This window comes from Triticum aestivum, chromosome 3B, assembly GCF_018294505.1.
Source record: "Triticum aestivum cultivar Chinese Spring chromosome 3B, IWGSC CS RefSeq v2.1, whole genome shotgun sequence".
NCBI classification, from domain to species: domain Eukaryota; kingdom Viridiplantae; phylum Streptophyta; class Magnoliopsida; order Poales; family Poaceae; genus Triticum; species Triticum aestivum.
Genome location: NC_057801.1, coordinates 597,974,573 through 597,984,936, shown reverse-complemented (window position 1 = coordinate 597,984,936; position 10,364 = coordinate 597,974,573).

Below are 10,364 nucleotides of genomic sequence, written 5' to 3'. Positions count from 1 at the left end.
AGAAACTTCAACTTGAAAAGCTCAAACCCAAGTCGGAAAACTGCATCTTCATAGGATACCCTAAGGAAAACACCATTGGGTATACCTTCTACCTCAGATCCGAAGGCAAGATCTTTGTTGCCAAGAACGGGTCCTTTTTGGAGAAAGAGTTTCTCTCGAAAGAAGTAAGTGGGAGGAAAGTAGAACTTGATGAAGTACTACCTCTTCAAGCGGAAAGTAGCACAGCTCAGGAAGATGTTTCTGTGGTGCCTACACCGACTAGAGAGGAAATTAATGATGATGATCAAGGTGCTTCGGATCAAGTTGCTACTGAACTTCGTAGGTCCACAAGGACACGTTCCACACCAAAATGGTATGGCAACCCTGTCCTGGAAATCATGTTGTTAGATAACGGTGAACCTTCGAACTATGAAGAAGCGATGGCGGGCCCAGATTCCAACAAATGGCTTGAAGCCATGCAATCCGAGATAGGATCCATGTATGAAAAAAAGTATGGACTTTGACAGACTTGCACGATGATCGGCGAGCGATAGAAAATAAATGGATCTTTAAGAAGAAGTCGGACACGGATGGTAATGTTACCATCTATAAGGCTCGGCTTGTCGCTAAGGGTTATCGACAAGTTCAAGGGGTTGACTACGATGAGACCTTCTCACCCGTAGCGAAGCTGAAGTCCGTCTAAATCATGTTAGCAATTGCCGCATTCTATGATTATGAGATATGGCAAATGGACGTCAAAACGGCATTCCTTAACGGCTTCCTTAAGGAAGAATTGTATAAGATGCAGCCGGAAGGTTTTGTCGAACCTAAGAATGCTAACAAGGTATGCAAGCTCCTACGCTCAATCTATGGGCTGGTGCAAGCATCTCGGAGTTGGAACATTCGCATTGCTGGAATGATCAAAGCATTTGGGTTTATGTAGACTTATGGAGAAGCCTGCATTTACAAGAAAGTGAGTGGGAGCTCTGTAGCATTTCTCATATTATATGTGGATGACATACTATTGATGGGAAATGATATAGAACTTTTGGAAAGCATAAAGGCCTGCTTGAATAAGTGTTTTTCAATGAAGGACCTTGGAGAAGCTGCTTACATATTAGGCATCAAGATCTATAGAGATAGATCGAGACACCTTATAGGTCTTTCACAAAGCACATACCTTGATAAGATATTGAAGAAGTTCAATATGGATCAGTCCAAGAAGGGGTTCTTCCCTATGTTGCAAGATGTGAAATTGAGCTCGGCTCAAAGCCCGACCACGGAAGAAGATAGAGAAAAGATGAGTGTCATCCCCTATGCCTCAGCCATAGGGTATATTATGTATGCCATGCTGTGTACCAGACCTGATGTAAACCTTGACGTAAGTTTGGTAGGAAGGTGCCAAAGTAATCCCGACATGGAACACTGGACAGCGGTCAAGAATATCCTAAAGTACCTGAAAAGGACTAAGGATATGTTTCTTGTTTATGCAGGTGACGAAGAGCTCGTCGTAAAGGGTTACGTCGATGCTAGCTTCGACACAGATCTGGATGACTCTAAGTAACAAACCGGATACGTGTATATTTTGAATGGTGGGGCAGTAAGTTGGTGCATTTGCAAGCAAAGCGTCGTGGCGGGACCTACATGTGAAGCGGAGTACATGGCAGCCTCGGAGGCAGCACATGAAGCAATCTGGATGAAGGAGTTCATTACCGACCTAGGAGTTATTCCCAATGTGTCGGGCCCAATGACTCTCTTCTGTGACAACACTGGAGCTATTGCCCTTGCCAAGGAGCCAAGGTTTCACAAGAAGACTAGGCACATCAAGCGTCGCTTCAACTCCAATCGTGAAAATGTTCAAGATGGAGACATAGATATTTGTAAAGTGCATACGGATCAGAATGTCACAGATCCGTTGACTAAACCTCTTCCACGAGCGAAACATGATCAACACCAGAACTCTATTGGTGTTCGATTCATCACAATGTAACTAATTATTAACTCCAGTGCAAGTGGGAGACTGTTGGAAATATGCCCTAGAGGCAATAATAAAGTGGTTATTATTATATTTCCTTGTTCATGATAATTGTCTGTTGTTCATGCTATAATTGTATTGACCGGAAACCGCAATACATGTGTGAATACATAGACCACAACAAGTCCCTAGTGAGCCTCTAGTTGACTAGCTTGTTGATCAATAGATGGTCATGGTTTCCTGACTGTGGACATTGGATGTCATTGATAACGTGATCACATTATTAGGAGAATGATGTGATGGAAAAGACCCAATCCTAAGCATAGCATAAGATCGTGTAGTTCGTTTGCTAAAGCTTTTCTAATGCCAAGTATCATTTCCTTAGACCATGAGATCGTGCAACTCCCGGATACCGTAGGAATGCTTTGGGTGTACCAAACATTACAACGTAACTGGGTGGCTATAAAGGTGCACTACAGGTATCTCCGAAAGTGTCTGTTGGGTTGGCACGAATCGAGACTGGGATTTGTCACACCGTATGACGGAGAGGTATCTCTGGGCCCACTCAGTAATGCATCATCATAATGATCTCAATGTGACTAAGTAGTTGGTCATGAGATCATGAATTGCGGAACGAGTAAAGTGACTTGCCGGTAATGAGATTGAACGAGGCATTGGGATACCGACGATCGAATCTCGGGCAAGTAACATACCGATTGACAAAGGGAATTGTATACGGGATTACTTGAATCCTCGACATCGTGGTTCGTCCAATGAGATCATCGTGGAACATGTGGGAGCCAACATGGGTATCCAGACCCTACTGCTGGTTATTGGCCAGAGAGATGTCTCGGTCATGTCTGCATGATTCCCAAACCCGTAGGGTCTACACACTTAAGGTTCGATGGTGCTAGGGTTATAAGGAAGATTTGTATGTGATTATCGAATGTTGTTCGGAGTCCCGGATGAGATCCCGGACGTCATGAGGAATTCCAGAATGGTCCGGAGGTGAAGATTTATATAAGGGAAGTCATCATACGGTCACCGAAAATATTCGGGGGTGTACCGGTATTGTACCGGGACCACCGGAGGGGTTCGGAGGTCCACCAGGAGGGTCCACCTGCCTCGGAGGGCCTTATGGGATGTAGGTGGAAGGGAACCAGCCCCTAAGTGGGCTGGGCGCCATCCCCCCTAGGGCCCATGCGCCTAGGGTTGGGGGGGAATCCTAAAGGGGGCACCCCCCTTGCTTGGGGGGCAAGCCCCCTCCCTCTTGGCCGCCGCCCCCCCTCTAGATCTCATCTAGAGGGGCCGGGCCCCTTCCCCTTCTCCCTATAAATAGAGGGGTGGAGGGAGGGCTGCAGCACCACATCCAAGGCACAGCCCCTCCCCTCCCCAACACCTCTCCTCCTCCGCGTGAGCTTGGGGAAGCCCTGCCGGAGAACTGCCACTCCATCACCACCACGCCGTCGCGCTGCTGCTGGAGCCTTCTTCCTCAACCTCTCCCTCCTCCTTGCTGGATTAAGGCGCGGGAGACGTCACCGGGCTGCATGTGTGTTGAACGCGGAGGTGCCGTTGTTCGGCGCTTAGGTCGGAATCCACCATGATCTGAATCGCTACGAGTACGACTCCTTCATCTGTGTTCTTGTAACGCTTCTGTATCGCGATCTTCAAGGGTATGAAGATACACTCCCATCTCTCTCGTTGCTAGTTACTCCATAGATTGATCTTGGTAATGCGTAGAATTTTTTTAATTTCTGCAACGATCCCCAATAGCTGTTTCCTAGTAATTCCTCTAATAAATATGGTAATTCCTACAACAATTCTTATCGAAATTATAATAAGATGTCCTCTGATCTTGAGAACAATATTAAAAATTTTATTAATTCCCAAAAAATATTCAATGCTATGGTTGAAGAAAAATTGCTCAAGATTGATGATTTGGCTAGGAACGTTGATAGAATTTCTCTTGAGATTGATTCTTTGAAAATTAGATCTATGCCACCCAAGCATGATATTAGTGAATCCCTAAAATCTATTAAAATTTCTATTGATGAGTGCAAAGAAAGAACTGCTAGGATGTGTGCTAAGCGATATTAGTTTGTACAAGCATGTTCTTCGATTTCTTGTGGTAATAATGATGAGGGTATTGAAGTGATTGGTGTGACTCCTACTAAATCTTTGTTTTCTAATATAAATCTTGATTAAGATGGGACTAGAGATGAGTCAACTTTAGCTAGAAGGTGTCCCAGTGATTCGGAATTTTTAGATCTTAATGCAAAAAATGATAAAAGTGGGATTGGAGAGGTCAAAATTTTAAGTAGCAATGAACCCACTCTTTTGGATTTCACGGACTTTAATTATGATAATTTTTCTTTGATAGATTGTATTACCTTGTTGCAATCCATGTTGAATTCTCCTCATGCTTATAATCAAAATAAAATTGATATACTCTGGAGCGTGTAAACTCTGAATATTTTACACAAGATTGATATACAAATTGCCTTTGTTATCCTGATTTTTTAGAATTTTTGGAGTTACAGAAGTATGACTAATATTCTGGTTACTATAGGCTGTTCTGTTTTTGACAGATTGTGTTTTCTATGTGTTGTTTGCTTATTTTGATGAATCTATGGGTAGAATCGGGGGGTATGAACCATGGAAAATTTGGAATACAATAGATATTACACCAATATAAATAAAGAATGAGTTAACAACAGTACCAAAAAGTGGTGATTATTTTCTTATACTAACAGATCTCATGAGTTTTCTGTTGAGTTTTGTGTTGTGAAGTTTTCAAGTTTTGGGTTGAGATTTGTGGATTCTAGAATAAGGAGTGGCAAGAGACTAAGCTTGGGGATGCCCAAGGCACCCCAAGGTAATATTCAAGGACAACCAAGCATCTATGCTTGGGGTGCCTTGGATGGCATCCCCTCTTTCGTCTTCAATCCATCGGTGAATTTACTTGAGGCTATATTTTTATTCACCACATGATATGTGTTTTGCTTGGAGCGTCTTGTATGATATGAGTCTTTGATTTTTAGTTTGCCACAATCATCCTTGCTGTACACAACTTTTGAGAGGGACACATGAACCATGATTTATTAGAATACTCTTTCTGCTTCACTTATATCTTTTGAGCTAGGCAATTTGTTCTAGTGCTTCACTTATATCTTTTTAGATCACGACGGTGGCTTTATTTTATAGAAATTGTTGAACTCTCATGCTTCACTTATATTATTTTGAAGTATCTAAACAACATGGTAATTTTCTTAGGTTGTGAATTTAGTCCTAATATGATGGGCATCCAAGAGGGATATAAATAAAACTTTCTTATAAAGAGCGTTGAATACTATGAGAAGTATGATTCCTTGCATTTGTTTTGAGATATAAAGATGGTGATATTAGAGTCATGCTAGTGAGTAATTGTTGATTGGTATAAATACTTGTGTTAAAGTTTGTGATTCCCGTAGCATGCACGTATGGTGAGCCGTTATGTGATAAAGTCGGAGCATGATTTATTTATTGATTTTTTCCCTTATGAGTGGCGGTCGGGGTTAAGCGATGGTCTTTTCCTACCAATCTATACCCCAGGAGCATGCGTGTAGCACTTTGTTTCGATAGCTAATAGACTTTTGCAATAAGTTTGTGAGTTCTTTACGACTAATGTTGAGTCCATAGATTATACGCACTCTCACCCTTCCACTATTGCTAGCCTCTCTAGTACCACGCAATTTTCGTCGGTCCATTAAACCCACCATATGCCTTCCTCAAAAAAGCCACCATACCTACCTATTTTTGCATTTCCATAGCCATTCTGAGATATATTGCCATGCAACTTCCACCGTTCTGTTTATTATGACACGCACCATCATTGCCATATTGCATTTCATGATCATGTAGTTGACATAGTATTTGTGGCAAGGCCACCATTCATATTTTTTATATATGTCACTCTTGATCATTGCACATCCGGATACACCGCCAGAGGCATTCATGTAGAGTCATATTTTGTTCTAGAATCGAGTTGTAATTTTTGAGTTGTAAGTAAATAAAAGTGTGATGATCGTCATTATTAGAGCATTGTCCCATGTGAGGAAAGGATGATGGAAGCTATGATTCCCTCACAAGTTGGGATGAGTCTCCGGACTTTAAAAAAATAAAAGAGGCCAAAAGAAGCCCAAAAAAGAAAGAATGAGAGAAAAGAGAGAAGGCGCCATGCTACTATCCTTTTACCACACTTATGCTTCAAAGTAGCACCATGATCTTTATTATAGAGAGTCTCCTATATTGTCACTTTCATATACTAGTGGGAATTTTTTATTATAGAACTTGGCTTGTATATTCCAATGATGGGGTTCCTCAAATTTCCCTAGGTCTTCATGAGCAAGTGAGTTGGAGCACACCCACTTAGTTTCTTTTTGAGCTTTCATACACTTATAGCTCTAGTGCATCCGTTGCATGGCAATCCCAACTCACTCACATTGATATCTATTGATGGGCATCTCCATAGCATGTTAATACGCCTAGTTGATGTGAGACTTTCTCCTGTTTTTTGTCTTCTACACAACCACCATATTCTATTCCACCTATAGTGCTATATCCATGGCTCACGCTCATGTATTGCACGAAAGTTGAAAAAGTTTGAGAACATCAAAAGTATGAAACAATTGCTTGGGTTGTCATTGAGGTTATGCATGATTTAATACTTTCTATGATGAAGATGGAGCATAGCCAGACCATATGATTTTGTAGGAATAACTTTCTTTGGCCATGTTATTTTGAGAAGACATGATTGCTTTGTTAGTACGCTTGAAGTATTATTGTTTTTATGTCAATATTAAACTTTTGTTTTGAATCTTATGGATCTGAATATTGATGCCACAATAAATAAAATTACATGGATAAATATGTTAGGTAGCATTCCACATCAAAAATTTTGTTTTTATCATTTACCTACTCAAGGACGAGCAGGAATTAAGCTTGGGGATGCTTGATACTAATACCTGCTTGAACTACGACGGTATTTCCCCAAAGAGGAAGGAATTATGCAGCGCAGCGATGGTAGGTATTTCCCTCAATGATGAGACCAAGGTTATTGAACCACTAGGAGAACCAAGCAACAATACTTAAACAGCACCTGCACACAAATAACAAATACTCGCAACCTGTGTAAAAGGGGTCGTCAATCCCTTTCGGGTAACGGCGCCAGAAATTGGCAAATAGATGTAAGAGAGTTGTAAATATTGATAGATCGAACGCCAAATAAAAGAAATTGCAGAAAGGTATTTTTGTATTTTTGGTTTAATAGATCTGAAAAAGGCAAATAAAATAGATCGCAAAGGCAAATAGTATGAGAGAGAGACCCAGGGGCCGTAGGTTTCACTAGTGGCTTCTCTCAAGAAAAATAGCAAACGGTGGGTGAACAAATTACTGTTGGGCAATTGATAGAACTTCAAATAATCATGACGATATCCAGGCAATGATCATTATATAGGCATCACATCCAAGATTAGTAGACCGACTCCTACCTGCATCTACTACTATTACTCCACACATCGACCGATATCCAACATGCATCTAGTGTATTAAGTTCACTGAGAAATAGAGTAATGCAATAAGAAGGATGACATGATGTAGACAAGATCTATTTATGTAGAAATAGACCCCCATCGTTTTATCCTTAGTAGCAACGATACATACGTATCAGTACCCCTTCTATCACTAGGGTCAAGCACTATAAGATTGAACCCACTACAAAGCACCTCTTCCCATTGCAAGATAAATAGATCAAGTTGGCTAAACAAAAGCAAAGTATCGGAGAAGAAATACGAAGCTATAAGAAATCATGCATATAAGAGATCAAAGAAGACTCAAATAACTTTCATGGATAAAAAGATAGATCTGATCATAAACTCAAAGTTCTTCCGATCCCAACAAACACACCACAAAAAGAGTTACATCATATGGATCTGCAAGAGACCATTGTATTGAGAATCAAACAAGAGAGAGGAAGCCATCTAGCTACTAACTACGGACCCGTAGGTCTACAAAAAACTACTCACGCATCATCGGAGAGGCACCAATGGACATGATGCACCCCTCCGTGATGGTGTCTAGATTGGATTTGGTGGTTCTAGACTCTACGGCGGCTGGAATTGATCTTCGTCGAATACCCTAGGGTTTCTGGAATATTGGGGTATTTATAGAGCAAAGAGTTGGTTCAGGGGGCACCCGAGGTGGGCACAACCCACCAGGGCGCGCCTGGGCCTCCTGGCGCGCCCTGGTGGGTTGTGCTCCCCTCGGAGCACCCCCAGGCGCTTCTTCGGCGCACTGGATGTCTTCTGGTCCAAAAAAATCCACAAAAAGTTTTGTTGTTTTTGGACTCCGTTTGGTATTGATTTCCTGCGATGTAAAAACATGTAGAAAACAGCAACTGGCACTTGGCACTATGTCAATAGGTTAGTACCAAAAAATGATATAAAATGACTATAAAATGATTATAAAACATCCAAGAATGATAATATAACGGCATGGAACAATAAAAAATTATAGATACGTTGTAGATGTATCAGCATCCCCAAGCTTAATTCCTACTCGTCCTCGAGTAGGTAAATGATAAAAACAGATTTTTTACGTGGAATGCTGCCTAAAATGTCATTTCATATTCTTTTCTTTATAGCATGGACATTTGGACTTTTTATGGTTCAAAACAATAGTTTAGTTTTGACATGAGACTTAAATACTCAAGCATATAAACAAGCAACCATGTCTTTCAAAATATCAACGCTAACTTATCCCTAGCCCATCATGCTCAATCATTGATCCAACCATGAAACACACTCGCATATTAACTACACCCAATGCTCAAGTATAATCATAGTGCCTCCTAGTTGGTGCTTTATAAGAGAAGATGGAGGCTCAAATTCAAAAAAAATTGCATAAAGTAAAAGAAAGGCCCTTCGCAGAGGGAAGTAGGGATTTGTAGAGGTGCCAGAGCTCAAAGCAAAAATTGAGAGATAAAAACATTTTGAGAGGCATACTTTTCCCACCAACGAAAACGACTTAGAGCTCCCAACATTTTCCATGCTAGATATATCAGAGGCGGTTCCCAAACAGAAAATAAAGTTTATTACTTTTTCAACCATACTTCACTCTCCATGGCCAGCCGTATCCACGGTTGCCTCCATACCAACACTTTCCAAGGAATTTATTATTTGACAACATAAAGTAAATTCATTTTTCATTTCGGGACTGGGCATCCCTAATGCCTTTCCTTACTCTCGTGCAATGACAAGTGAATAAACACTCATCGTGAGAATAACACATCTAGCATGGAAAATATTGGCCACCCCTCACCGCCTCGCGAGCGGTACGAGCACACAAAAGAGAAATTTATTTTGAAAATTAGAGATGACACATACAAATTTGCTTAGAATGGCAAAAGAGTACCGCATATAGGTAGCTATAGTAGACTCATGTGGCAAAACTGGTTTAAAGGATTTTGGATGCACAAGTAGTGATCATACTTAGTGCAAAATGAAGGCTAGCACAAGATTGAGAAGCGACCAACCAAGAAATGAATAATCTCATAAGCGAGCATTAAGCATAATTAACACCGAATAATGCACCACAAGTAGGATGTAATTTCATTGCATGACTAGTGACTTTCGTGCTTGCATAGGGAATCACAAACCTTAACACCAATATTCTTACTGAAGCACAATTACTCATCAACATGACTCACATATCACATCATCAAATCTCAAAACTATTACAAGGAATCAAGTTTATCTTGTCCAATGATCTTCAAGAATTTTTTATTATATCCTCCTTGGATATATATAACTTTGGGACTAATTTTCATGTGTTGCTTGTGATATGCTCAAACAAATATAAGTGAAGATCATGAGCATATTTTTTTCTCTCAAAATAATTTAAGTGAAGTAAGAGAAAATTTCTTCAAAATTTTACTAACTCTCAAATAAATCTAAGTGAAGGAAGAGAGTATTTCTTCAAAAATACTAAAGCACACTGTGCTCAAAAAGATATAAGTGAAGCACTGGAGCAAATCCATAGCTCATAAAAATTTAAGTGAAGCATAGAGAGCAATTCTAGCAAGTCATGGAATAATTTTGGCTCTCTCAAATGGGTGTGTCCAGCAAGGATTCAAGACTTAGAATACAAAGCAAAACAAGTAAAGACTCATATCATACAAGATGCTCCAAGCAAAACACATAGTATGTGATGAATAAAAATATAGCTTTGAGTAAAATACCGATGGTCGTTAGAAGAAAGAGGGGATGCCACTCGGGGCATCCCCAAGCTTAGTTGCTTGCTTCTCTTTGGATAATAACTTGGGGTTCCATGGGCATCCCCAAGCTTAGGCTCTTCTTACTTCTTATTACTTCAT